General features: G+C 49.2%; 1 long non-coding RNA gene across 1 annotated transcript; it reads right to left on the bottom strand.

Moving 5' to 3' along the window:
* Positions 1 to 18,349: 18,349 nt before the first annotated feature.
* Positions 18,350 to 19,880, bottom strand: LOC137435203 (uncharacterized). Its single transcript, XR_010986005.2, has 2 exons — positions 19,752 to 19,880; positions 18,350 to 18,623 (listed from the first exon to the last, which is right to left on the bottom strand). It is a non-coding gene; the product is annotated as an uncharacterized LOC137435203 (long non-coding RNA).
* Positions 19,881 to 24,143: the final 4,263 nt, after the last annotated feature.

The raw sequence follows: 24,143 nt of genomic DNA, 5'->3' as shown, positions 1-24,143 counted from the left end.
AATGGAAGTAGGAGTAGGACCTATTCTCCTTACTCTACTCAACGCAGAACTAACATAGGAAAAGGACTATTCTCACAAATACTAAGAGATAACTACTCTATCGCGAGGCTACTTGTTGTTGTGTGACTAACTATGAGGGGGAAATTTAACCTTTATTATACTGACTGTTACCAAAACTCAAAACCGCAACAATATATATGTATATATATATATATATATATATATATATATTGTTGCGGATATGGGATTTGGCCTCCATCCATATCCACTTGTAAATATTCCCCTATTTCCCCAATACTTCCCAACTATCCCCAATCCCCCATTCCCTAGTCCCATTTTCTGTAAACAACACTCTGTAGAACCGACCTTCCCCTTTTTCCCCCATTAAATGTCGTGCCCAGGTTCACCGCATCTCACGTAGACAACTATAGGACATCTTGCTAGTTATTAGCGCTGAGGAAGCGCCTCTAGCGAATGACTTCCAGCCAGTGTAACGCGAATTCCTGTCACAGGAATTCTGAGATCATATAAGTGTGACGTGGCAGTTCCTGATTGGTTCGTGTTGGGGAACCCCTTCTCGCTGCCGACGTGACGTAAATTCGCGCACGCGCACTGGTGAAGCGCGAGATTCGGCCCAAGGTTCTTATTATTATTATTATTATTTTTGTATACAAGATCGAGGCTCGAACCATGATCGAGGCTCGAAATTCCATGCCCGAACCTCAGCGCAATCCAAGAGGATTCACTTGTTCTTAGTCTATGTCAGTTAAGGACTCGTTTCCATTAATTCTGACTCTTCGTTGCACCAGAATGTGATTGTATGGCACCATTAGCAAGTTTAGGACCTCCCAATACCTCCCCGCATCTCTTCCTCATGGAACAACAACACCAACAACAACAACAGCGGTGGCGGCGGCGCGGGGAGTGCGCGTCCTCACTCCGGCTTGGTTAGCCGCCATTGAACATGTGCTCCGACGGGGTTACCACGCAGGGGCTCGCTGTCAGCTCCTCGTCAAGGGCGGAGCCCGGTAACCCCCCCGCACCCAATGGAGGCGGCGGACCGATTCCATCTGGGGCGGAGCTAACGAGCCGAGGGCGTGTCACTCCCCACTGGACATGCGCAGGAAGAGGGAGGTGACGTCAGATGCGCCTCAGCTTGGAGAAGAAACGGACGCCACCTCCAGCGCGACGATACCTACCCGCATCTCTGGACCGGACCGGGTCGATTCTGCCCCTGAGCCAAGGTGCACCTTGAGCTATCGACTGCCTGCCCTTCCTTGCCATCAATCCCTGTGTGAGTCAGTCTTGTCCCGTTTGTCTGTGGTCTGTCGGGAATAAGATAAGACCATGTATAAGTGCCCATCTTGCTGTGCTTTACCTCTTGCCGTGTAATCTAACCGTTCTGCATAACCAATATTATATCCTCCTCCGGAGGTCTTGAGAACTGTACCCCTTGTGTCGTTGCCTTAATCCCAGCCGTTGTGTCCTTTCCTTCATTGATTTAGCATAGCGCGATTCGGCCAACGTTCGAGTGTAATCAGGTAACTTGTGCGAACACGGCGGCCATTCCGCTCGGCCCATCATAACATCTAAGTCGTGTCCGTAACAATTGGTTGTCAGGAGTTGGATTCGGACCTGGGACTAAATTTGTTAGGCCCAAATTTTGGAACGCCAATTGTACTATTAGAGTAACAATTGGTGTCGGGAAGTGGGATTGGACCTGGAGCGCGCTTCACGCGCTCGAAATTATAACGGCGAAATTTGATTTTGTTTTACAAAAATAAAAACCCGAATTTTGAAAGTCGCGCTATGGCAGATCAAGACGGCTGGGTTCCGGTGGAGGAGAGTGAGGCAGGGTCGATCCAGGACCAAATTGAGGGACATGAGGAGAGCGAAGCAGTGAGGGTAGCAGGGTCGCAAAATGGTGTCATCGCGCACGAGGTTGCGGGCGCACAAAATGGCGCCTCGCACATGGCTGCGGCGGCCGCACCCGCTGCACAAGTGGGAGGGATGGCCCAAATGCAGGCCCTCATGGAGCAATTTATGGTGCAAATGCAGGCGTCCCTCAAACTGCAGAGTGAGCAATTGGGGGTAATGGGGAACCGGATGGATGCTCAGGGTGAGCGATTGGAGGGCCAAATGGGGGTAATGGGGAACCGGATGGATGCTCAGGGTGAGCGATTGGAGGGCCAAATGGGGGTAATGGGGTCCGATAGCGAGAAATTGAGGGAGGACATGGGGGCCAATAGCCAACGGTTAGAACAAAGGATGGGGGCCCAGATCGGAGGGTTAGGGAGTAGAATAGAGGGATTAGACAATAGATTAGGGGAAATACAGGAGGGGTTAATGGGGGTAGAAAACAGAATGGCCGTTCAGGAGAATCAAATGGAAGGGATGAAAGAGGGGTTAGAGGGGTTAGAAAACAGTATGGAAGGCAAATTGAGGGACATGAGGGACCAAGCGGAAAGGGAAGTTAAACAAATGGGGCAGCAGATAGAGGGGGTCAGAATGGGGGTAGAAACCAAACTGGATGCTCACAGGGAGGAAATGGAGCAGATGAGGGTGGCATCTGGGCAGGAGATGCAAGTGATGGGAGAAGAGATCAGAAGAGGTGTGAGTGAGGAGGTCGGAGGAGTGCGCGAGGAGGTGAGGCACTGTAAGGAGCGCATGGAGAAGGAGGTGAGAAAGGGGACTGTAAAATTGCAAGGTGGTATAGAGGAGTTGACGCTGGGAGTAGAACAACTGACAGTGGGACAAAAGGAGTTGGGGGACAGGTAAAGAAGAACACAGCAGTAATAGAGGGTTTAAAATCGACACAGAAGGAGATGAAAAAGGACGTAGGGGTAATTAAAAAAGAGTGTCAGACGGTACACGAGGACCTGACGAGGAAAATGAACAAGGTGGTAGAGGTGATGGAGGTTAAAGAGCGGGAGGTGCGGGAGCACATATAAAAAAATAAAGTGGAGTTAGAGGAAGAACTTAAAGGGGCGCACGAGGAGATGAAGGAGGTGAAGCAGAAATTAGAAGAAGTGGAAGAAGGGGTGAGCGAAATTAAGAAGCGACGGAGAGAGGATAAGAAAGAGATAAAGGAGGAAGTAAAAGAATTGGTCCAAAGTCTGTGTTCGGATCGTGATGATGTGCTCATTAACCGGATGAGGGATTAGCAGGTGATGGAGGAGAAGCGAAGAGAAAGAGGACCCGGTGTAAGTGGTGACCAATATGGTCGTGCGTATGATGCGCCAGGTGATTTAATAAGCTTGGGGGTCGAGATAGACCCGGATGTTCGTGAGAGGCCAAGAGTGTGGTGTATGGCTGGTCCGGAGGGTATGGAACGAGAGGTGCGAGGTGTGGGTGAGCAAGGTTGTGGTGGTATGGAATGGGTAGCGGGTTGCGGAAGTGTGACCCATGCATCGACACCAACAGGGGTAGTTTTTAGAGGGACAGGGGAGGCACGAGAGCCCCTTGGGGGTAATGTACTGTGGGGGCCCGGCCGGTTCGGACCCACGCTGACCCCGCAAGGGGCGACGCACGGGGTCCGGCAGGCGGGCAACGACTCGCATACGAGGTGGTCCCACAAGGTCCCACTCGCGCCGTATGACGGCAAGAGTGATCTACGCGCGTACCTGGCGCAGTTTGACTGTGTGTGTAAGGGCAACGGTTGGGGTGAGGACGAAGGTGGAGTACACCTGGTGGCCGCATTGCGCGGCGCGGCGGCGGAGGTGCTGACGGCATTACCAGCGGGTGCTCTCACCCTGCCAGCCCTCCGCGACGCCCTAATTAATCGATTCGGCATTGAACAGCAGAGCGAGCTTGTTAAAGCTCAGCTCGCGCTGCGAAAACGCAAGCCCCAGGAAGCCATCGGGGAACTTGCCCACGACATTCGCCGCGCAGTGGGGATCGCACATGCTAGCATGGCAGCGGATTCCCGGGAAAGCCTGGCGCTGGACCATTTTATCCAGGCCCTCCCGGATATTGAGCTCCGGCAACAGCTCGCCATGTGGCGCCCGCAGATTCTGAGCCAGGCGGCTGACGCTGCGGCCCGTTGGGAAGCAGCGAGGCCCCTGGCCCGGGGGAGCGAGCGTCACGCAATGGCGGTCCGCCAGGTGGGACCTCCGATGGAGGGCGGACCCCTTAGGGGGCCCGCCCCCGACGTGAGTCCTGACCTGGCGGGCATGTTCCGGAGGCTGGTGGACCAGCGCCTGGCGGGACCTGGACCATGGCAGGCGGCCCCGGAGGTGGCCCGCGGTGGACCACGAGCGGGTAATCCAATTCGGACCTACAGGGGGGGAAATTTGGAATTCCGGAGACAAGCACCTTATCAGGTGAGGTGCTATACTTGCAACCGTCTGGGTCACCTGGCGCGGCACTGTCGAGCCACGCGCCGGGATGATCCCCGGCGGTTGAGGTCCTCAACTCCGCCCAGGGGGGAGCGGGTTAGCCGACCCCAGACACCCCCCCGCCAGACCCCGGGAAACTAGAAGGTGTCGGGCACGTAGGGCGGTGTTCGGCAGAAGAGGATGGAGGAGAGCCCTCATTGACGCGACAGGTCATTTATTGTGGCCAAATTGGAACCGGTAGCCTGACAATCAGATGCAAAATTGCCGGCGTGGGGGTAGACGCCGTAGTGGACACAGGAGCTAGCGCCACGATCATCAGCCCTGTGGTCCTTGATTCGAGCGCAGGTGGCTGGGATAAGATCCAGCGCCTGCAAAATTATAGTTTGCAACTCGCTACCGGGGTAACGGCCCCGATCATAGGGCGTGGTTCTGTGACCCTCAAGTTAGGGTCGGTAAGGAGGGAGATAGATGTTTGGGTGGCGGAGGTGTGCGACCCATGTTTAATAGGGTTGGATTTGTTGACTGCCAGCGGTTGTAAAATCGACTTGTGCCGGGGGATCCTGCAGGTGGGAGTAGAAGAGCTGCCGTTAGGGGGAGTGAGCACGGCCGAGAGAGCGGAGCTGGAGGCTTCCGAGGCCGTGACCATTCCCCCAAGGGCCGAGGCGATAGTGCCGGCCCGGTGGGCAGCTCGCCCAACATGGCAGGAGTCCTGCGGCCTGGTTGAACCGGTGGCAGCGCAGTCTACACCGGGTTTAATCGTGGGCCGCACCCTTGTAAAAACGGACGGACCGGTAGTGGCCGTCCGAGTAATAAATATAAGTACAGAACCACGCACTATAGTAAGGGGCACGAGGGTAGCTGGCTGCACCCCAGTTGAGGAAGTCGCGACAGTGAGGGGCGAGAACGTCCAGCCGAGCCGACCCCGGGGGGAGCCTTCAATAAGAAGTAGGAATTGGCCCGATCCCATTTGCGAGATGGTAAATCGTAGTAGCGTAGAGTTGGGAGGTACCCAGAGGGAGGCCTTACACAAACTGGTTGGGTCCCATTTGGACCTCTTCTCCCTGTCCACCGAGGATATTGGACGTACGGGCCTGGTGAAACATCAGATCCACACCGGTGAGGCCCGGCCTATTCGTCAGGCCGCCCGACGGCTCCCTTGGAGCAAGAGGGCGGAAGCTGACGAGCAGGTTGAAAAAATGCTCGACGCAGGCGTGATCGAGCCCTCGGGAAGTCCTTGGATGTCACCTGTTGTGCTGGTCAAAAAGAAGGATGGGACCACGCGGTTCTGTGTGGACTATCGCCAGCTAAACAACGTGACACTCAAGGACTCATATCCCCTGCCAAGGATTGATGACACCCTCGATGCCGTTGCGGGCTCAAATTGGTTCTCAACTTTGGACCTCAAGAGTGGGTATTGGCAGGTGGAGATGGATAGGGCAGGGAAGGAGAAAACGGCATTCTCCACAGGTAAGGGACTGTATCAGTTTACTGTGATGCCGTTTGGTTTGTGTAACGCCCCCGCCACCTTTGAAAGATTGATGGAACATGTACTAGGCGGCATGCCATGGCAATCATGCCTGGTGTACCTGGATGACGTCCTAGTACATGCCAAAACGTTCCCCCAGGCAGTAGCTAATTTGGACCAGGTGTTCGGGTGCCTCAGACAGGCAGGGTTGAAGCTGAACCCGAGCAAGTGCACCTTGTTTGCCAAGGAGGTGGCCTATCTAGGCCACGTCATCGGTTGCGAGGGGGTAAAAACGGACCCAGACAAAATTAAAGCGGTAGAGGAGTGGCCCGCACCACGTACCATCAAAGAGGTGCGGGGATTCCTGGGACTCTGCTCCTACTACCGGCGCTTTGTGGCGAAATTTGCGGAGTTGGCCCGTCCCCTCCACCGGCTTACGGAGAAGGGGACGCGATTTAATTGGACACGGGAGTGCCACGAGGCCTTCCAAAAATTGAAGGGGTGTCTAACATCCGCACCCCTTCTAGCTTACCCCACTAGCAACGGGGCATTTACCCTGGACACGGATGCGAGCCAGGAAGGATTGGGCGCAGTTTTGTCTCAGACACAGGAGGGCGTGGAGAGAGTGATTGGTTACTATAGTCGGGCCTTAAGTAGGCCCGAGCGAAATTATTGTGTCACTCGCAAAGAGTTATTGGCTATGCTGGCTGCCATGAACCATTTCCACCCGTACTTGTACGGGCGGAAATTTTTGGTTAGAACTGACCATTCCTCCTTGCAATGGCTCCTTCGGTTCAAGGAACCAGAGGGCCAAATTGCAAGGTGGTTGGAAAAGTTGCAGCAGTACGATTTTGATGTGGCCCATAGGGCCGGGAAGGCCCATGGTAATGCGGACGCACTCTCTCGGCGTCCTTGTCTGGGGGAAAACTGCAAATTTTGTGCGAGACACGAGGAGAGGGAACAATTGGGCGATTCGGACCCGACCCTCCTTGTCCGGGCAACCCGGGTGAGAGGGCCAATTTTGCCACTAACCGCAGATGAGGAACTCGGAACTTTGGCATGGAGCACGGCCCAGCAGGAGGATCCTGTCCTGGGGCCAGTGTTCAATTGGGTCAAATTGGGGCAAAGACCAAAGGGGGAAGAGGTCACCCCCCTCGGGGCACAGACCAAGGCGTATTGGGCTCAGTGGAAAACCCTGGAATTGAAGGATAACATCTTGTATCGCAAGTGGGTGGAGGTTCCCTCTGATAAAACTTCCTGGCTGGTGGTAGTCCCAAATAAATTTAAGACCGATATATTGCAACAGGTGCATGGTACCCGCCCCGGCGGCCATTTGGGCAGGACAAAGACGACATCGCAGGTACGCCGGAGGTTTTATTGGGTGAATATGGGGCGCGACATACAGGACTGGTGTCGGAGATGCGACGCCTGTACTGCCAAAAAGGGACCAGCACGGAGGATGAGTGCCCCCCTTCAATTACACCAGGTGGGGGCCCCCCTAGAGCGGGTGGCCATGGATATCCTAGGCCCACTACCCCGCACCCGCCTAGGTAATAAGTACATCCTCGTTGTGATGGACTACTTCACCAAGTGGCCGGAGGCCTACGCCCTCCCCAACCAAGAAGCAGGGGTGGTAGCGCAGGCCTTCGTGGAAGGATTTGTGTGCCGGCATGGGATTCCACAGGAGTTGCACACCGACCAGGGACGAAATTTTGAGAGCAAATTGCTAAAAGATGTGTGCAGTCTCCTGTCAATTCGGAAAACCAGAACAACGCCTTTAAGACCTCAATCTGACGGGATGGTGGAAAGATTCAACCGAACTTTAATCCAACAACTGGCACTGTTCACCGCCACCCGTCAGGATGACTGGGACGAACATCTCCCTTATTTGCTCATGGCCTACCGAACCAGCCAGCACAGGGCCACCGCATGCAGTCCAGCGTTGCTTATGTATGGGCGGGAGTTACGGGCTCCCGCCGACTTGCTATGCGGTCCCGTGCCAGACACAGTGGTTAACCCGCCGAGGGAGGGGTACGCACGTCACCTAGAGGAAGGCATGGAGCTAGTCCATGCCTTCGCCCGCCGCCAACTCCATCTGGCGGGGGAAAAGATGAAGCGCAGGTACGACCACCGGAGCCAGGGGAGTCAGTACACTCCGGGGATGAAGATTTGGTTCTTCAATCCCCGGAGGAGGAAGGGTAGGTGCCCGAAACTCACCTCTCCCTGGCAAGGCCCGGGGGTCGTCCTGTCGCAAGTCTGTGACGTGGTAGTAAAGATCAAAATGGGGCCACGAGCCCTCCCTCGGATCGTCCACGCCGACCGGATAAGGCCTTACACCGGCGAGCAGGCGCCCCCGTGGATTGCCTCGGCTTTAGATGCCGAGGCGGGACCCAGTACCTCTGAATAAGGGGGGCTTATTAGTGCCAGAGGACTGGGGGGATTGATGAGCGATGGGCCCGGTGGGTAAGGGTGGCATCCCTGCCACCCTTCCCATGGGTGGGGCAAATGCGCAATAGCTTAGGGGGTGTATGGCAGTGAAAACTAGCCCGGGTGGGTTAGGTTATATTGATAGGGATCTAGCGAAGATGACATTAGGTAACGTTAAGTTTAGATAGTGACTGATACCTGTAGTGGGGACGCAGGTAGTTTAGTGTGGATGATAATGACGTGGGAGCGCAATAGTTTAAAGGGACGACTGGGAAGCGCAAGTTTCAGAGGGGAGTAGTTAGATGAGATGATGCTGTGTGAGAACTGAACAGGTGTGTGGAGCAGTGTGGAGCAGTGTATGAGTAGTGAGTGTTGTGGATCAGCGCGAAAGCGCTTGGGGAGAGAAGGGTGCAGGTGGCACCAGGTGTGAGAGCACAGGTGTGCAAGTGCAGGTGTGTGGAATACATGGAGTATTGGAATGAGTGGTGTGGAGAGAGTTGGAGTAAGTGGTACGGAGTGGTGTGCATGGTGCGAAGGTGTGGATGGGGGAAGAGTGGACCCCTTTCACGAGTACCCGGGGCGGGTAGTGTAAGTGTTAGGTAGAGGGCATAGGTAAATTGTGGTTGGATATTGGCATTTGTGGTGCGGTTGCAGAATGGTATTGTGGATGGGTGCATTAGTGTTGTGGAAATGGCTGGGCGTGTAGCCTGTTAGTGTGTGTAGTTGGTTGGGCACTCCACCACTGTGAGGATGTCGGCCAGGTGAGGCCGCAGGTGGGCTCTGGGAGCCGTTAGTGTCAGTGGGGCCCGAGGATCCGGAGGACGGACCTGGGTAGCCCAGTGCCAGAGAGGGCACCGAGTGGGGAGAGCGCCAGAGGGCCTTCCCCAGGTAGTTAGGTTAGGGTAAGGAGCAGGTAAGCTCGGAGGCAACTGCAGTGGTGGAGGTGTGCAGGTGGGTAGACCTGCTGGGAGAGCTACACGTCGCAGCCCAGAAATTGTGCGAGGCACCGGGAGATGAATCGGGGGAGTGAGACCCCAAATTGAGAAGCACCACAGTTTGGGCAATGGGAATTAGTTTTTAGAACCCATAGTGTAAGTTGGCCAATGGATTGGCAGGGAAAGACCCCGGGTAATGTAAAGTTGTTAAAGTCATTTAGGAAACTAGGACGTGCCCGTACGTGGGTGCCCGTTCCTTGGTGCGGCCCAGCATCTAGTCGAGACCCAGTCACCCAGGCCGATCACCCATTCCGACCCCAAATTCCTCATCGACGATAACTAAACAATATATTATATGAATCGCACCGTACATACCTCCTTCTAGATCTTGTTCTTGTCTTGATATACTCACTCAGGCTCACTCTATCACGCCTGAGTCCTCCCAGCTCCTCCAAATGGCGCCCGCTACGCCTCGAATTACTATCCGTAACGGCGCACGCGCTCTCACATCGGCCACGCCTACGCAACAACGTGTTCTGTGATTGGCTGGCGTACCCCGCTACCTGTTCTGTGATTAGTTTGGTAAATAAATCGCCATAGCTCGGTAACTACTTCTCCGATTAATATGAAACCTTGAAAAGGCACATCCTCAGGTCCCCAGCAATATATCTGGCAAGTTTCAATTAGATCGGACCCGTGGTTGTCGAGAAACAGCGGTCACAGACACACAGACACACACACATACACACACACACACATACACACAGAGATTACTGGAATTATAGATAGATAGTTAGGATTGATGAACCTGTCGCACCATACGCAGCCACTTACCTGTGGTGATGATGATGACTCCACACCTGTGTTTTCTTTGTTCTGTGTGCAGGAAATGAGAATTGCTGTGTGGATTGGTGAGACGCATCACGACGTGGATGAGACATTGGGGTGATTCCATCTCTCCCTCCTTAGGAGGGACTGATGATGAATTGGTGATGGCAAATTTTGATGTTGAGTTGGAGATGGCAAATTTTGATGAGAGTTGGAAATAGCAAATTTGATTGGTTAGGAGGGAGAGAAGACGAATTTGGTTTATGGGAGGAACGGGGAAGACAGTAGGGACGTTTGTTGATTTGTAAAGTAGATGTTTATGGGTAGTGTTGTGTTTTGTGGATACAGTAAGGGGTAAGGGAGGGGCAATGTAGGTTACCTGGTGGGGGGGGGGGGGGGGGCGTACGGTAGGAACGTACCTGTCTCACCTGGTTCCCATGTGCCCCCAGTGTGCATTACCTTATATTGCATGCACTTTTGCGCCCTTAACACCTTACTCACTTGTCTTCTTCTTTTGTCTCCCACCTCCGAGGATCTGGCTTTGGGGCAGAGAGAGAGGAGAGAGAGGTGCTGGCTCCGCAGTTGTGGGCCTGTACTTTCGCTGCTTGCTGCCTGGATCGATACACCATATGGACCGCAATTTTTGTGGCCGCCCACCATGGACCGCAGTTCTCTTGCGGGCAAGCACCACCCGTTGATGGACCTATGGGTCAACGTGGCACCTATGCCATACAGGTGAACCACTTTTAGTTGGCCCCCTGACGGCCACAATTCAGAAATGGACGCGGTTGGCACCTTTCTTTATTTTTTAAGGAAGCTAGAAGGCCAAGTGCTTCAAGAAGGCAAGACCAGCGGCAGAACATCGGCCGGCTGCGACACCACCGGTGACGTTGAACATTTTATTGGTGCACCGGATGGTGCTGACTGTGTTATGGGGTGGTGCTTTTGGTGCTTGGATGGGGTGCTCTGCACATTATTAAAGGCCGTAAGGCCACAGAGCACTCGTGGGTTGGTGTATCGATGCTGGCATGCGTGCTCTCTCCATGCATAACATCTGCATGTGTTCCTCAAAGAACAGGTCCTGGATCGTAGTGTAAATATCAGTGTAGTCTTGTATAAATGATGCTCCCTACCGGCTGTATGTTTAGTTTGAGGATTCTTTCCGCGATTCGGTTATCCTGTGGGTGTGTTTCTGTGAGGAGAAGGGTGCAACGTCGCAGGGGGACATATTTACTCATTTGTGAACATCTGTAAAACTGTCGCACTCAGGGTTGAGTTAATAGTAGAGGGAACTACATCTGAGTGCCACACTAACGAAGGTAAAAATTTATCGGGTCGGGACGCCCCGAGGTAGAGAAGGGTGCAATGTTGCGGATATGGGATTTGGCCTCCATCCATATCCGCTTGTAAATATTCCCCTATTTCCCCAATACTTCCCAACTATCCCCAATCCCCCATTCCCTAGTCCCATTTTCTGTAAACAACACTCTGTAGAACCGACCTGCCCCTTTTTCCCCCATTAAATGTCGTGCCCAGGTTCACCGCATCTCACGTAGACAACTATAGGACATCTTGCTAGTTATTCTTAGTCTATGTCAGTTAAGGACTCGTTTCCATTAATTCTGACTCTTCGTTGCACCAGAATGTGATTGTATGGCACCATTAGCAAGTTTAGGACCTCCCAATACCTCCCCGCATCTCTTCCTCATGGAACAACAACACCAACAACAGCGGCGGCGGCACGGCGAGTGCGCGTCCTCACTCCGGCTTGGTTAGCCGCCATTGAACATGTGCTCCGACGGGGTTACCACGCAGGGGCTCGCTGTCAGCTCCTCGTCAAGGGCGGAGCTCGGTAACCCCCCCGCACCCAATGGAGGCGGCGGACCGATTCCATCTGGGGCGGAGCTAACGAGCCGAGGGCGTGTCACTCCCCGCTGGACATGCGCAGGAAGAGGGAGGTGACGTCAGATGCGCCTCAGCTTGGAGAAGAAACGGACGCCACCTCCAGCGCGACGATACCTACCCGCATCTCTGGACCGGACCGGGTCGATTCTGCCCCTGAGCCAAGGTGCACCTTGAGCTATCGACTGCCTGCCCTTCCTTGCCATCAATCCCTGTGTGAGTCAGTCTTGTCCCGTTTGTCTGTGGTCTGTCGGGAATAAGATAAGACCGTGTATAAGTGCCCATCTTGCTGTGCTTTACCTCTTGCCGTGTAATCTAAACGTTCTGCATAACCAATATTATATCCTCCTCCGGAGGTCTTGAGAACTGTACCCCTTGTGTCGTTGCCTTAATCCCAGCCGTTGTGTCCTTTCCTTCATTGATTTCGCATAGCGCGATTCGGCCAAAGTTCGAGTGTAATCAGGTAACTTGTGCGAACACGGCGGCCATTCCGCTCGGCCCATCATAACATCTAAGTCGTGTCCGTAACAATATATACACAGACTTGGCATTTAATATGGAATATTTTTTTTTTCTTGACTTGGGTTTACTTTCTGAACTCAGTATATCAATTTGGTGAGTTTCTTTTACGCTTTGGTGATATCTTTGTTGAAAGAACCATATCACTGATTGTCTTTCGCAGCAAGAAGTCAATAACAGGATTATATCACAGGTGGCGTGACAAAATATAAGGACAGGTACATTTGATGATTGGCTTCACAATTGGGTATATAAGGGTTGTTGCATTCTGTAATAGTGGAAAACAACTGCTGCACGTCTACAAAAGTTATTGCCGCTTCCTCTGGAGATGGTCCGTCAACTTGACAATGCTGTTTGTCATGGAGTGGTGGCTTTACGAAATTCTGGCATGAAACAGCGTGCTATTGCTCGGCAGTATGGCATCACTCAAGGTCAGGTGTCAAAGATCCTGAAACGAAATGCTCAGAGGGGTGTCACAAATCCAATACCGAGGCCAGGGCATCCACGCAGAACCACAAGGAGAGATGATCGCCAGCTGCACCAGTTAGTCTGCAATGGCCGTACCAAGTCAGATAATCGGCTTCAGGCTGAGTGGCAGCAACTGACAAATGTGCCTGTATCCAGAAGGCTAGTCAACCAACGACTGGTTCAAGCAGGCTATCGTGCCAGGCGTCCCCTGAGAAAGCCACGCCTGACCAGACAACACAGCCAGCGCTGATTGCAGTGGGCCAGAGAGCACCGTCAATGGCAGCCAGGAAACTGGAATCACGTGACCTTTAGTGACTTGTCTAGATTTCTGGTCTATCGTCAAGATGGCCGCATCCGAGTGCGCAGACAAGTGCATGAAGCCCCAAACGAAGATATTATAGTGCCAAGAGTCCAGGCTGGAGGTGGTGGGGTGACCGTTTGGGCTGCTTTTCATGCAGGGGGCAAAACTGACCTGGTTGTTCTGAATTGAAACCTGAACCAGTTTAAGTACAGGGTCATTCTGGAAGAAACATTGCTTCCATTTGCTCATGCAGCCTTTTGAGGAAACTTTGTCTTCCAAGATGACAATGCACGGCCTCATCATGCTCGCATGATCCAACACTTTCTTGCTGACCGTGGTGTAGAGCATATGGAGTGGCCTGCCATGTCCCCGGATATGAATCCGATAGAGAACTTGTGGGCAGAATTAACGCGTCAAATCGACAACTTGGACCAGCAGCCTACCTCTGTGCGTGAATTGCAGCAGACTATTGTCTCTGCATGGCAAGCGATTCCTGTCCAAACCTTGGCAAATCTCGTGAACAGCATGCCTCGACGTGTACGTGATCTCCTGAATGCTCGTGGGGGTTACACGAAGTACTGAACTGTAATTTTACTGTCCGTAATCCAAATCATAATTTAGCTTTTGTTTTTGATGATTTTTTTTTTGGCTAATGTGCAAAATAAAGAGATACTTCTGGAAAACGCACAGAAGTCTAACACAGTACTGTCCATGAATTAAGTTCGATATCAGTTTACATCACTTTCAAGGATCAATTTATTTGCTTCGAAATGTCAAATGTGGTTTTTGTTTCTTTTAAAGGTCACATTAACAAAATCTAGAATAATTTCAACATAATTCCAATGAACTTTTGGTTCTAAGTCATCTTGAAAAGTAAGTTCACCCCCACAAAAAAAATATTCCATATTAAATGCCAAGTCTGTATATGGGTCCAGAAACCCAAAGCACATTTTGAAGTATGACACCTGCAACAAAGAACTTCGTTTATTATTGTTCTTTGGTGCAAAACAAAACATGATTACTTGTTAAACAGTCTAATACACATGAAACAGATCAGTTCAAATGTTCAAACTGCTTTTCTTCATTGCCAATGCACAGCTGTGGCCGTGACGAAACACTCTGACACAGTTCTGCTTGTTTCAGTCGTGAAGGCAGCAGTCTCATTACGGATGAATTGTTTCAAGTCTCTAAGGGTCGTAGGATTCCTCGCATACACTTATCACAGGGTGTTGTTAAATCACAAGACCGTGGCGACCATTCAACCGGACCACAACAGCCAATCCATTTGTCTGTAAAGTTAAAATCAAGGGTCTGGTGTACACTGGCAGCATAATGAGCAGGTGCACCATCATGCATGAACCACATTTGGCCATCATTGAGTGGAAATACATTCTGCTCCAACATTAGAAGGTAATTTGCAGCATTCACGTTTTCTTCGAAAAATATTGGTCCAAAAATCCCTCCAGAAGAAATGCCTGCCCAGACGGACACACGAGCTTGATACTGGATGTTGTGCTCAACAGTAAATCGTGGGTTGTCTACTGCCCATATCACGCTGTTATGACGATTCACAGAACCAGATAAAGTAAACTTGGATTCATCTGACCACAAGATCCTGTTCTGCAAATCATTGTCCATATCCATTAACTCAAGCAATGTCTCACATGCCTCAACGTGCCTGTCAAAATCATCCTCAGATAGTTGGTAAATTAATCTGGGTATGTATAGTTTCACATTAAGGTCTTTTAGTATTCTTCAAATCGATGATCGGCTTATATTGGTGACGTATGATAAACGAGTTGATAATGGTGTTACTGTCGAGTTGTTGTTGAATGACCGCTCTGCTTTCCTCAGTTCGAACAGTATGAGGCCTACCTGGTGACTGTTTTGGAAGAATGCTACTTATTTATTCTGCCGATGGTTCTTCTGTCAATTGTCGGCGCCACATTATTAGTCCCCTACCGGTGTACACCGGAGGGGACTATAGGTTTGCACTCCGTCCCTCCGTCACGCAAAGAACAGTTTTCCGGACTTTTTTTCTAAACGCTTAATGCTAATGATTTCAAACTTGGCACATGGTTTCCTCATGACAAGTTACAGGTCAAGTTCGAACTTCACGACGTTTCTATCATTTTTGACAAACTTATAGCACTTTGAACTTTAGGAATTCTGATAATTCTGATGATCCTTAGCTCAGTGCCATTTTAAGTTTTAATTTCCTTTAAAAACCAATTTCTCTGCAATAAATAGGACCGATTGAGATAAAATTTTCACCATATGATGGATTCGGTCTGTAGAATATTTTAATGGTAATTATGACGTCACTGGTCACGTGGTTCGATCGCCATATTGTTTTTCGTGAAAACACGAAAACCGCTTTGTCTCTGCAACGGCTGAACAGATCGAGGCCAAACTTTGCAGGCAGAATCGCATACCCATGACGAACAAAAAAGTCATGGAGCATGACGTCATGCATCACATGGTTTCAGAGTTATGACGTTTTTAAGCATGAACCTTTAAAACCGAGCTCCTCCCTCATTTTTGATGCAATCGAGGGGAAACTTCACAGATCTGTTCAGCACGAAAATGTCCTTTTGGAATTTGCTATAGGGCACGTGGTTTGGCAGATATCGTTAATTAAACGAAAATATTTTTTAAAATGGATATCTCTTGTTTATTCTCGAGTTCTCAAGCCGCACCACGCATCCTCAGCCTCGTCTCGCGAACGTCAACAGCGCGACACAGCGTGCGCTTTCGGGAGGGGCGGAGCCAAGCCGAGCAACATATATATACACATCGATCATGAACCGGAAAATATAATAAATTACTGATGGTTTCAGAGTTATGACGTTTTTAAGCATGAACCTTTAAAACTGAGCCCCTCCCTCATTTTTGATCCAATCGAGGGGAAACTTCACAAATCTGTTCAGCATGTCAGTCTACTAAAATGTCCTTTTGGAATTTGCGATAGGGCACGTGGTTTGGCAGATATCGTTAATTAAACGAAAATATTTTAAAAATGGATATCTCTTGAATTGCTAGTACCTCAGACCGTGAGTTGGTAATTCTATAATTCACACAGTGCAATACGTGCAGGCCGCTCCACGGAGCGACCTTGCGGGCTTATCAACGAGGCGAGGCGTGACACACGTGTCTCAGCATACCTCAGATCAAGTTTGAAAACCAGCATCAACCGTGCATAAATTTGCATATTCGATCATTTTTGACAAAGTTATGGCACTTTGAACTTTGGTAGGGGACATGTATTGCAGCGCAATACTCAGAATGCTTGTTTGACAAGTTGTCTGTTAACTTCAACCAAATTTCCAGATACAGAATATAAGCGTACAGCCCAAATGTTCTGTCTCACGATATCCTCCGACATATTACTCCTCAGTCACATTTTCTCTACGGCTAGGATACGGCGGCCGTACCCCCCCTAAATTGACAGAAACATGCGGCGGCCGCAGAGTTTCTGAGGTGGCCTCAGGGTGGCCCTAGGGCGTATGGCTATCTTTTACAGGCCGTAGGGGTCGCCGTGGAATTATTGCGCGGAGTTATAACCTTTTTCATTTCTAGGTTGGCCGTAGCAATTCGACAAGCCGTAGCCATGACAACTGTAAGTGCTGTTATACATATGAAAAAGAACTGGTATATATACCCACTCGTTACCGTCCGTCTGGCCGCACGTTCGCCTTAGGGCCCCCCCTGCGGTCGCCTTGCGGACACCTTGAGGCTACCTTGCGTCTGCCTTGACAATTCTATGGCCGCCGCAGGGACGCCCTAAGGTCACCGTGCGACATCAAATCAAAGACCGTACGGCACCCCCACGTTTTCGGTCTCCACAATTTCTAAATACCCCGTGCGGCTACCCGAAAAATAAAAACATATGTGACTGCTACATTGTGTGACCGTGGAAATACTGCGGCCGCCCTATAATTGCTAGTGGCCGTAGATTTTTTTAGACCCTACGGCCGCCGAGCCAAATGTGACTGAAGCATTAGCGCATGTAATTCACAATAATAATATAATAAAAAAACACCTTTAGAGGCCATTTTTCCCCGCAAGGCGGGGGTTGGCCTTTTTCAGGCACCGTGGTTGTTGTTGTTGTTGTTGGTCCCCTTTTTGAAGCAATGTTTTACGGCCGGATGCCCTTCCTGCCGCTAACCCTGTTTGTCGCCTTTTACGACAAACAGGGAATTACCAGTGAACTGGTACTCAATTAGCCGACCTCGGAAGGATGACAGGCTGAGTCAACCCGCCTGGCATTAATTCAGCGATCGACCGGGATTCGAACCCAGGATCCTCGGATCCTAAGCTGGCACCCTAGCCGCTAAACCAACACCAGGTTATGCGTGTAATTCACAATGAACTGAAATAATGCAAAAACAAACATGTGCAGCAGTGAGCGAAGCTCACCCAGATCCAAATCACGTGATGCCTGTGCGTGTTGAAGTGGTCACATCCATTTACGAGTAATCATGTTTTAATTTGCACCAAAGAACAATAATAAACTTGTTTGTTGCAGGTATCGTTCTTCAAAATGTGCCCAGGGTTTCTGAACCTGTATGTATGTATAGATACATATATATATATATATATATATATACATATATATACATATATATATATATATATATATATATATATATATATATATATATATATATATATATATATATATATATATATATATATATCATTTAATTTTGAATCAAAAACTATGGAACTTAAGTGGAATTTGTTGGAATTAAAAGGCATTAACTAGACCTATTGGCCGATGTATATTCCAAGTTTCAGCTAGTTTCAATGTATAACCTTTGAGATACAAGCGCCAACACTTTTTGGACAGACAGATGGACACAAACATGAATTTGAGGGTTTTCTAAATAAAACTAAAGAATGCAGAAACGGACGTTGGTCAAATTTGGATCATATTATCTCAATGTACAAAGCATTTACTTCTGAAATTTGCAGCCAATTTCGTCCAATAGAAGCTGAGAAACTTATTTTCAGTCCCAATGTTAAAGCTGCATTCAGAGAAACGATCCCTTATATAAAGGGAGGGGTGCTTTGCACCTCCCTTTGATCTAGTTTTAAACAAGTCACCATTTTAAAAAGGCTACCAAGTCAGTACTTCAGTTTGAGATCACCCAAGCATAAAATATGACCAAAAAAAACAAAAACTTTTATTCTGCGCCAAAAACATTGAAAATACTTTACAAAATAACTTTCCTCCTCGGTTGGTGCCAAAGGAGGAAATGGAGCATCACAGAATCTGCGTAAAGCACAAAGCACTTCACGTTCAAGATTACAATGGCAATGCAACACCCAAGTTGTTACAGAGTAATGAAATCGATGCAAGGTGATTCGCACATCTGGATAACCTCCAAATCAGTCCTAGGGCCTTGGCGGTGGCCTCATGCCTGGAGGTGGTGGTCCTGTAAAGGCAGGCAGACAACGCAACAACAGTTAGGAAAGCATAAGAGTAGGTCGAGATACTTCCTGCAAATGTAGGAACTAAAGCATATGATAACGGAATGGAAGCCAAATAATACTTCCTGGACCATGCTCTCAGAAAAAAGAAGCTCCACATGATTGTTCAGATAATACATGCAAATAATAATCATCATTGAGCAGCCATGCAAACTAGAATACTGAGCAGGTAGAGGTTAACTTAACATTTGGTGTTAAAGGCAAAACAACTCTGGCTGTGGAAAGGCGAGATCTATTTGCATTTTCGATGAGCAGGGTGGAAGGGAAAACAAAATGAACCAAAAAGCAGAAACTCGATCAGAATGCAAATGTAATGTTTCCTATCTTTAGATGTGGAACATCAGATTCGAAAGTCGTGCAAAGCATGTGCCGACGTTTAAAAATGTACCGAGATCGAGGAAAAGAAAAACCCACATGACTGTCATCGAACATAATAGTATAAAGGGTTACGCCGAATAAAACATGTATTCAGCCACCATTACAATCATTACCGGTGGTATAAATGCCGAATGCCGAATAAAACACGTATTCAGCCACCATTACTATCATTACTGGTGGTATAAATGCCGAATGCTGAATAAAACACGTATTCAGCCACCATTACAATCATTACTGGTGGTATAAATGCCGAATGCCGAATAAAACACGTATTCAGCCACCATTACAATCATTACTGGTGGTATAAATGCCGAATGCCGAATAAAACACGTATTCAGTCACCATTACTATCATTACTGGTGGTATAAATGCCGAATGCCGAATAAAACACGTATTCAGCCACCATTACAATCATTACTGGTGGTATAAATGCCGATTGCCGAATAAAACACGTATTCAACCACCATTACTATCATTACTGGTGGTATAAATGCCGAATGCCGAATAAAACACGTATTCAGCCACCATTAGGTACTATCATTACTGGTGGTATAAATGCCGAATAGAAGGGATGATATATTACCGCGCACAATGTGGATAGGTCATCCCAAAGGTTATTTTCGATGTTTTTTTTTCTTTCACACCAACTCTTTATCAGACAAACTATTATTCTTTCGGCTTCACACGATACGTACCTCTCATTCCTGGGGGAGGCGGACGCATCCCAGGAGGCATCATGCCCATCGGGCCCCTTTGCCCAGGATGCATGCCCATCGGTGGGCCCATGGGTGGCCGCATGCCCATTGGAGGACCCATCATTCCTGCAAATAGAGCACGCACAAATTAGTCAATTCATGGTTCACACAGCGGGCAAAGCGGGCAATGGTTGACAGCGCGGGCAATGGTTACGGCATGTTTTACTTTTACTGACGGGCCTCGACTAGCGAGCCCGTCGAACACCATAGGCTGAGGACTTCCGGTCCGTGGACGATAGGACTTCCGGTCCCTCGGGCGACGAGGCTTGCTTCGATCTCTCCATGGCATCGAAGTTTGAGTGTTTTCCCATTCGTGTCTTTGTCAGGTTTCCGCTGGTTGTTTTGTTGTGTGTGTGTTGTTGTGTGTTTCTGTTTAGTTTTGGTTTTGTGGTTGTTGCGGATTTGTGTGTGATTGGTCGTTTTTTATTCGCGCCTCGTGCGCGGCCTGGTCTTTCCGGGCTCCCTTCCCCCCGTCGGTGTTTTGTGAGTGTAAGTTCTTTCCTTCATAGTATTTGCTTGTTTCTTTGACTTTCTTTTCTCCACCCTGCCTCTCGCGGGCATCTTACCCTTTGTCCGGCGTTTTTAAAAACAGGACAAACGGATAGACAAAGAATTCTATATTGATTCTTTCTCACCTCCCGGACACGTGCTTGTTCGCTCTCCTCCTCATCTCGACTTGTGCCCCGCCCCCTGTATCTCGTTTTTCTTCTGCCTCTGCTCCTCTCTTTCTCAAATCCACGTTCTCGCTTGGAGACTTTTCCCAGATTGTTTTTCATGGTTTTCATGGTTCTGTTTGGATATTGTTGGAATATGTTTAAACTGCAGCCGTGATGCTGACGACGCCCCCCCCCCCCCCCCCCAGAATTTCCATGTTTTAAACGTTTCCCAGTGTGTACCCTGGTTAGAATAGGTACACCGTATCCCTGCGTGTCGTAAGACACGACTAAGAGGGTTGGCGTCAGGAAGGGCATCCGGCCATAAAAAACTGCCTCAAAAAGAGAACCATGACAATTACAAGTACATATGGGCAGGGTACAGCCCGAAGTGGAGATCGGTTTCTGAGGTTTGGGACATGGAATGTAGGGACAATGACAGGGAGATCAGGAGAAGTGGTGGAAGCATTGGTCAGAAGAAGAGTGGACATATGTTGTGTGCAGGACACGAGATGGAAGGGAAGTGGTGTGAGAATGGTGAAGGGGAGGCAGGGACAGAAATACAAGTTTGTGTAGCATGGGTGCCTGGAGGGCATGAATGGTGTTGCTGTCCTGTTTTCTGAGGAGTTTGTAGACAGTGTGGTGAGTGTGACAAGAGTGAGTGATAGGTTGATGATGGTGAAAATGATGATTGGAAAGCTCTTGGTGAACGTCATCTCGGGATATGCTCCGCAGGTTGGTCGAAGCGATGAAGAGAAGGACAAGTTCTGGTGTGCGATAGAGAAGTTGATGGAAAACGTGAAAGATGAGGAAGTTGTTGTGGTGGGAGGAGACCTAAATGGACATGTGGGAAGGAGTATGGATGGTTTTGAGGGAGTTCATGGGGGTTACGGATATGGTGAGAAATGGAGAAGGTGAAAGGATTTTGGAGTTTGCTGATGGAGCTGATTTGTTGATTTGTAATACTCAGTTCCAGAAAGAGGATAATAAGCTTGTTACATACACGTCAGGTGGGTCGACAACAATCGTTGACTACCTGATGGTGCGTAGGCGAGATAGGGGGCACCTCCGGGACACAAAGGTGATCCCGGGGGAGGAGGCTGTTTCACAGCACCACTTGGTTGTCTGCGACATAAGGGTGAAAGGTGCGAGGAGAGCTCGGCGGGTGAAGTACCAACCGAGAATGAAGGTGTGGAGGTTGAAAGAGGTGACAGTAAGGGAGATATTAAAAGAGAGGCTGAGTAGGGTAGAGGATGATGTGGTTGAGCTTGAAAGTGGTTGGATGTCAATGAAAGCTAGTCTGTTGGGAGCCGTTGGTGAGGTATGTGGATGGACAAAAGGACCACCGAGGCACTCGGAAACATGGTGGTGGGATGATGAAGTTGGAAAGAGGATTGACGAGAAGAGGAAGAAGTTCAAGGAGTGGCAGAAGGCGAAGGGTACGGGAGCAGAAACAGCAGAGCATGAAAGTTATAAGGCAGCCAGGAAGGCTGCAAAGAAAGAGGTAGCAAAGGCGCAGGAGGCATGTAGGAAAATGTTCGGAGAACGCTTGGATTCGGAAGCGGGTCAGAAAGCAGTATTCAGGATTGCAAAGCAGATAGCGAAAGAGAGGTGTGATGTGATGGGGGTGAGTTGCTTGAAGGATGAAGTGGGACAAATCGTTGTCGACCCAGATGGAATTAAAGGAAGATGGAAAAGATATATGGAAATGCTGTTGAATACAGAGAATGAATGGGATCGCAACATCGAGAGTAACATCAACATCTCTCTCATGCACAGATTTATCCCATCTCGTCTTTTTTTTTTTTTTTTTGTATACAAGATCGAGGCTCGTGAAAGAGCGAACATTAATCACACAGAAAGACAAACCGACACATAAAACATGTCTTCAGTTGTAATACCCTTCCTCCCGTCCATGGTACACGGACTCTTGTGGTGAGGCTATTGCCCAGAAACAACTTGCTTTCGTCTCCTGGAAAGCAAATCCAACGGAAGGAAATCTCATTTCTTTTCACAAAGCCCGAAACAAGTGTGTGTCCACCCTCAGGAGAGCCAGGAAATAATATCTCTCCGTTCTCAGGACCGAACTCTCTTATCTGTCTCCCTCTTCCAAATCCTGGTGGCATCTGGTCAAATCTGTTTCTGGTGTTTGTTCCCCCTCCATCCCCTCCCTCACCTCAAATGGCCACACGGCTGACTCCGCACGTGAAAAAGCTGATATAGTGCAGCGGCATAGCAAAAATTTAAGAAGAATTGTGCATTTTGTGATGGAAGCACCAAATTTGGCACAATGATAGAATGTTATATTTAGAACATTTTCAGATATGGAACCACTTTGAAATTCACCCAAGGTCGCCGCCATATTGGATTTCAAAATGGCGGCTTTAAAAATCTGTAACCCTTAGGGGGGGTGGCGGAAACAAATCCTACAGGCACAATTATTGCCCCATTCACCCTATATCTTTTCTAACATCAGTAGACACATTACAGCGGCGATTCTGAGCTCAAGGGAACATCTAGGGGTCTGGGGAGTGAAAAATTTGAAAATTTCGGCCAAAAATACCCCTAAAAGAGGTCATTTGGTGTCAAATTTCAGGGGGGGTCGTGTATTGTCCTGTAGATAAAACATGCTGGTCCGTTGATTAACCCCTAATTAAACGACTTTTTTGTTTGTTTGCTCCATCCAGGTTTCAATCATGTCGAAGCAGTTCAAGTTAGTTCATGTTACCAAGCATGTAACTTCAACGCCAAAGACGCCACTGGACTGGGAACTCTGTGTTCTGTGTCAAGTTGATATAGGAGAGTCCCTACAGTGTCCTGCTGTCACGAAAAGAACTGATGCAGGTGCTGGATACAAGACACTTGAAGACAATCTATCAGCATTCAATAAACTAGGCAAGCTGCCACAAGACGTGGACTTGCAACGACTGGATGAAGGCCAAGGGATAGCTGCCACTCTAGCTGCCCACCAAGCCAAGTGGCACAAGTCATGCAGGGTGAAATATAACACTACCAAGCTACAGCGGGTACAGAAGAGAAGTCATCCAGAGGGAAGCCCTATCCCCAGTACAATCACAGATAAGTACAAGCTTACTAGGTCTCAGGCAGCTTGTGTTGATAGCATATGCGACAATTTGTGCTTCTTCTGCCAGCAAGAGCTTGGTTTGGAGTTTCATCAAGCAGCGACATTGGAACTAGATAAACACGTTCGCAAGGCTGCAGAGTTTCTTCAGGATACCACTTTGTTAGCCCAACTGAGTGCTGGGGACATGGTTGCAAGAGAGGCCAAGTACCATAAGAAATGTTTGACATCCCTATACAACCGCGTGAGGGCAGCAAAAAAGCTTGCTGAGCAAAGCCAGAGCACGGTAGATGTCATTTCAGCAATAGTCCTTGCTGAACTGGTAACGTACATAGAGGAAACTGCTAAAGAAGAAGACACTGCTCCTGTATTCAAGATGGCAGACCTCACCAAGCTCTACACAATGAGAATGGAACAGTTCGGAGTTGTGCTGGAAACACGAGTCCATACAACCAGACTCAAGCAGCGTATCCTGGCACACTTCCCTGATCTGCAGGAGCACAGGCAGGGAAGAGATGTCCTGCTGGTGTTTCAGGAAGACATTGGCAGTGCATTAGCCAAGGCATGTCAACATGATATTGACAGTGATGTTGTGCA

Source organism: Myxine glutinosa, unplaced genomic scaffold, assembly GCF_964187855.1.
Source record: "Myxine glutinosa unplaced genomic scaffold, kmMyxGlut1.1 SCAFFOLD_2023, whole genome shotgun sequence".
Lineage (NCBI taxonomy): Eukaryota > Metazoa > Chordata > Myxini > Myxiniformes > Myxinidae > Myxine > Myxine glutinosa.
This window is presented reverse-complemented; position numbering and strand designations above follow the sequence as displayed.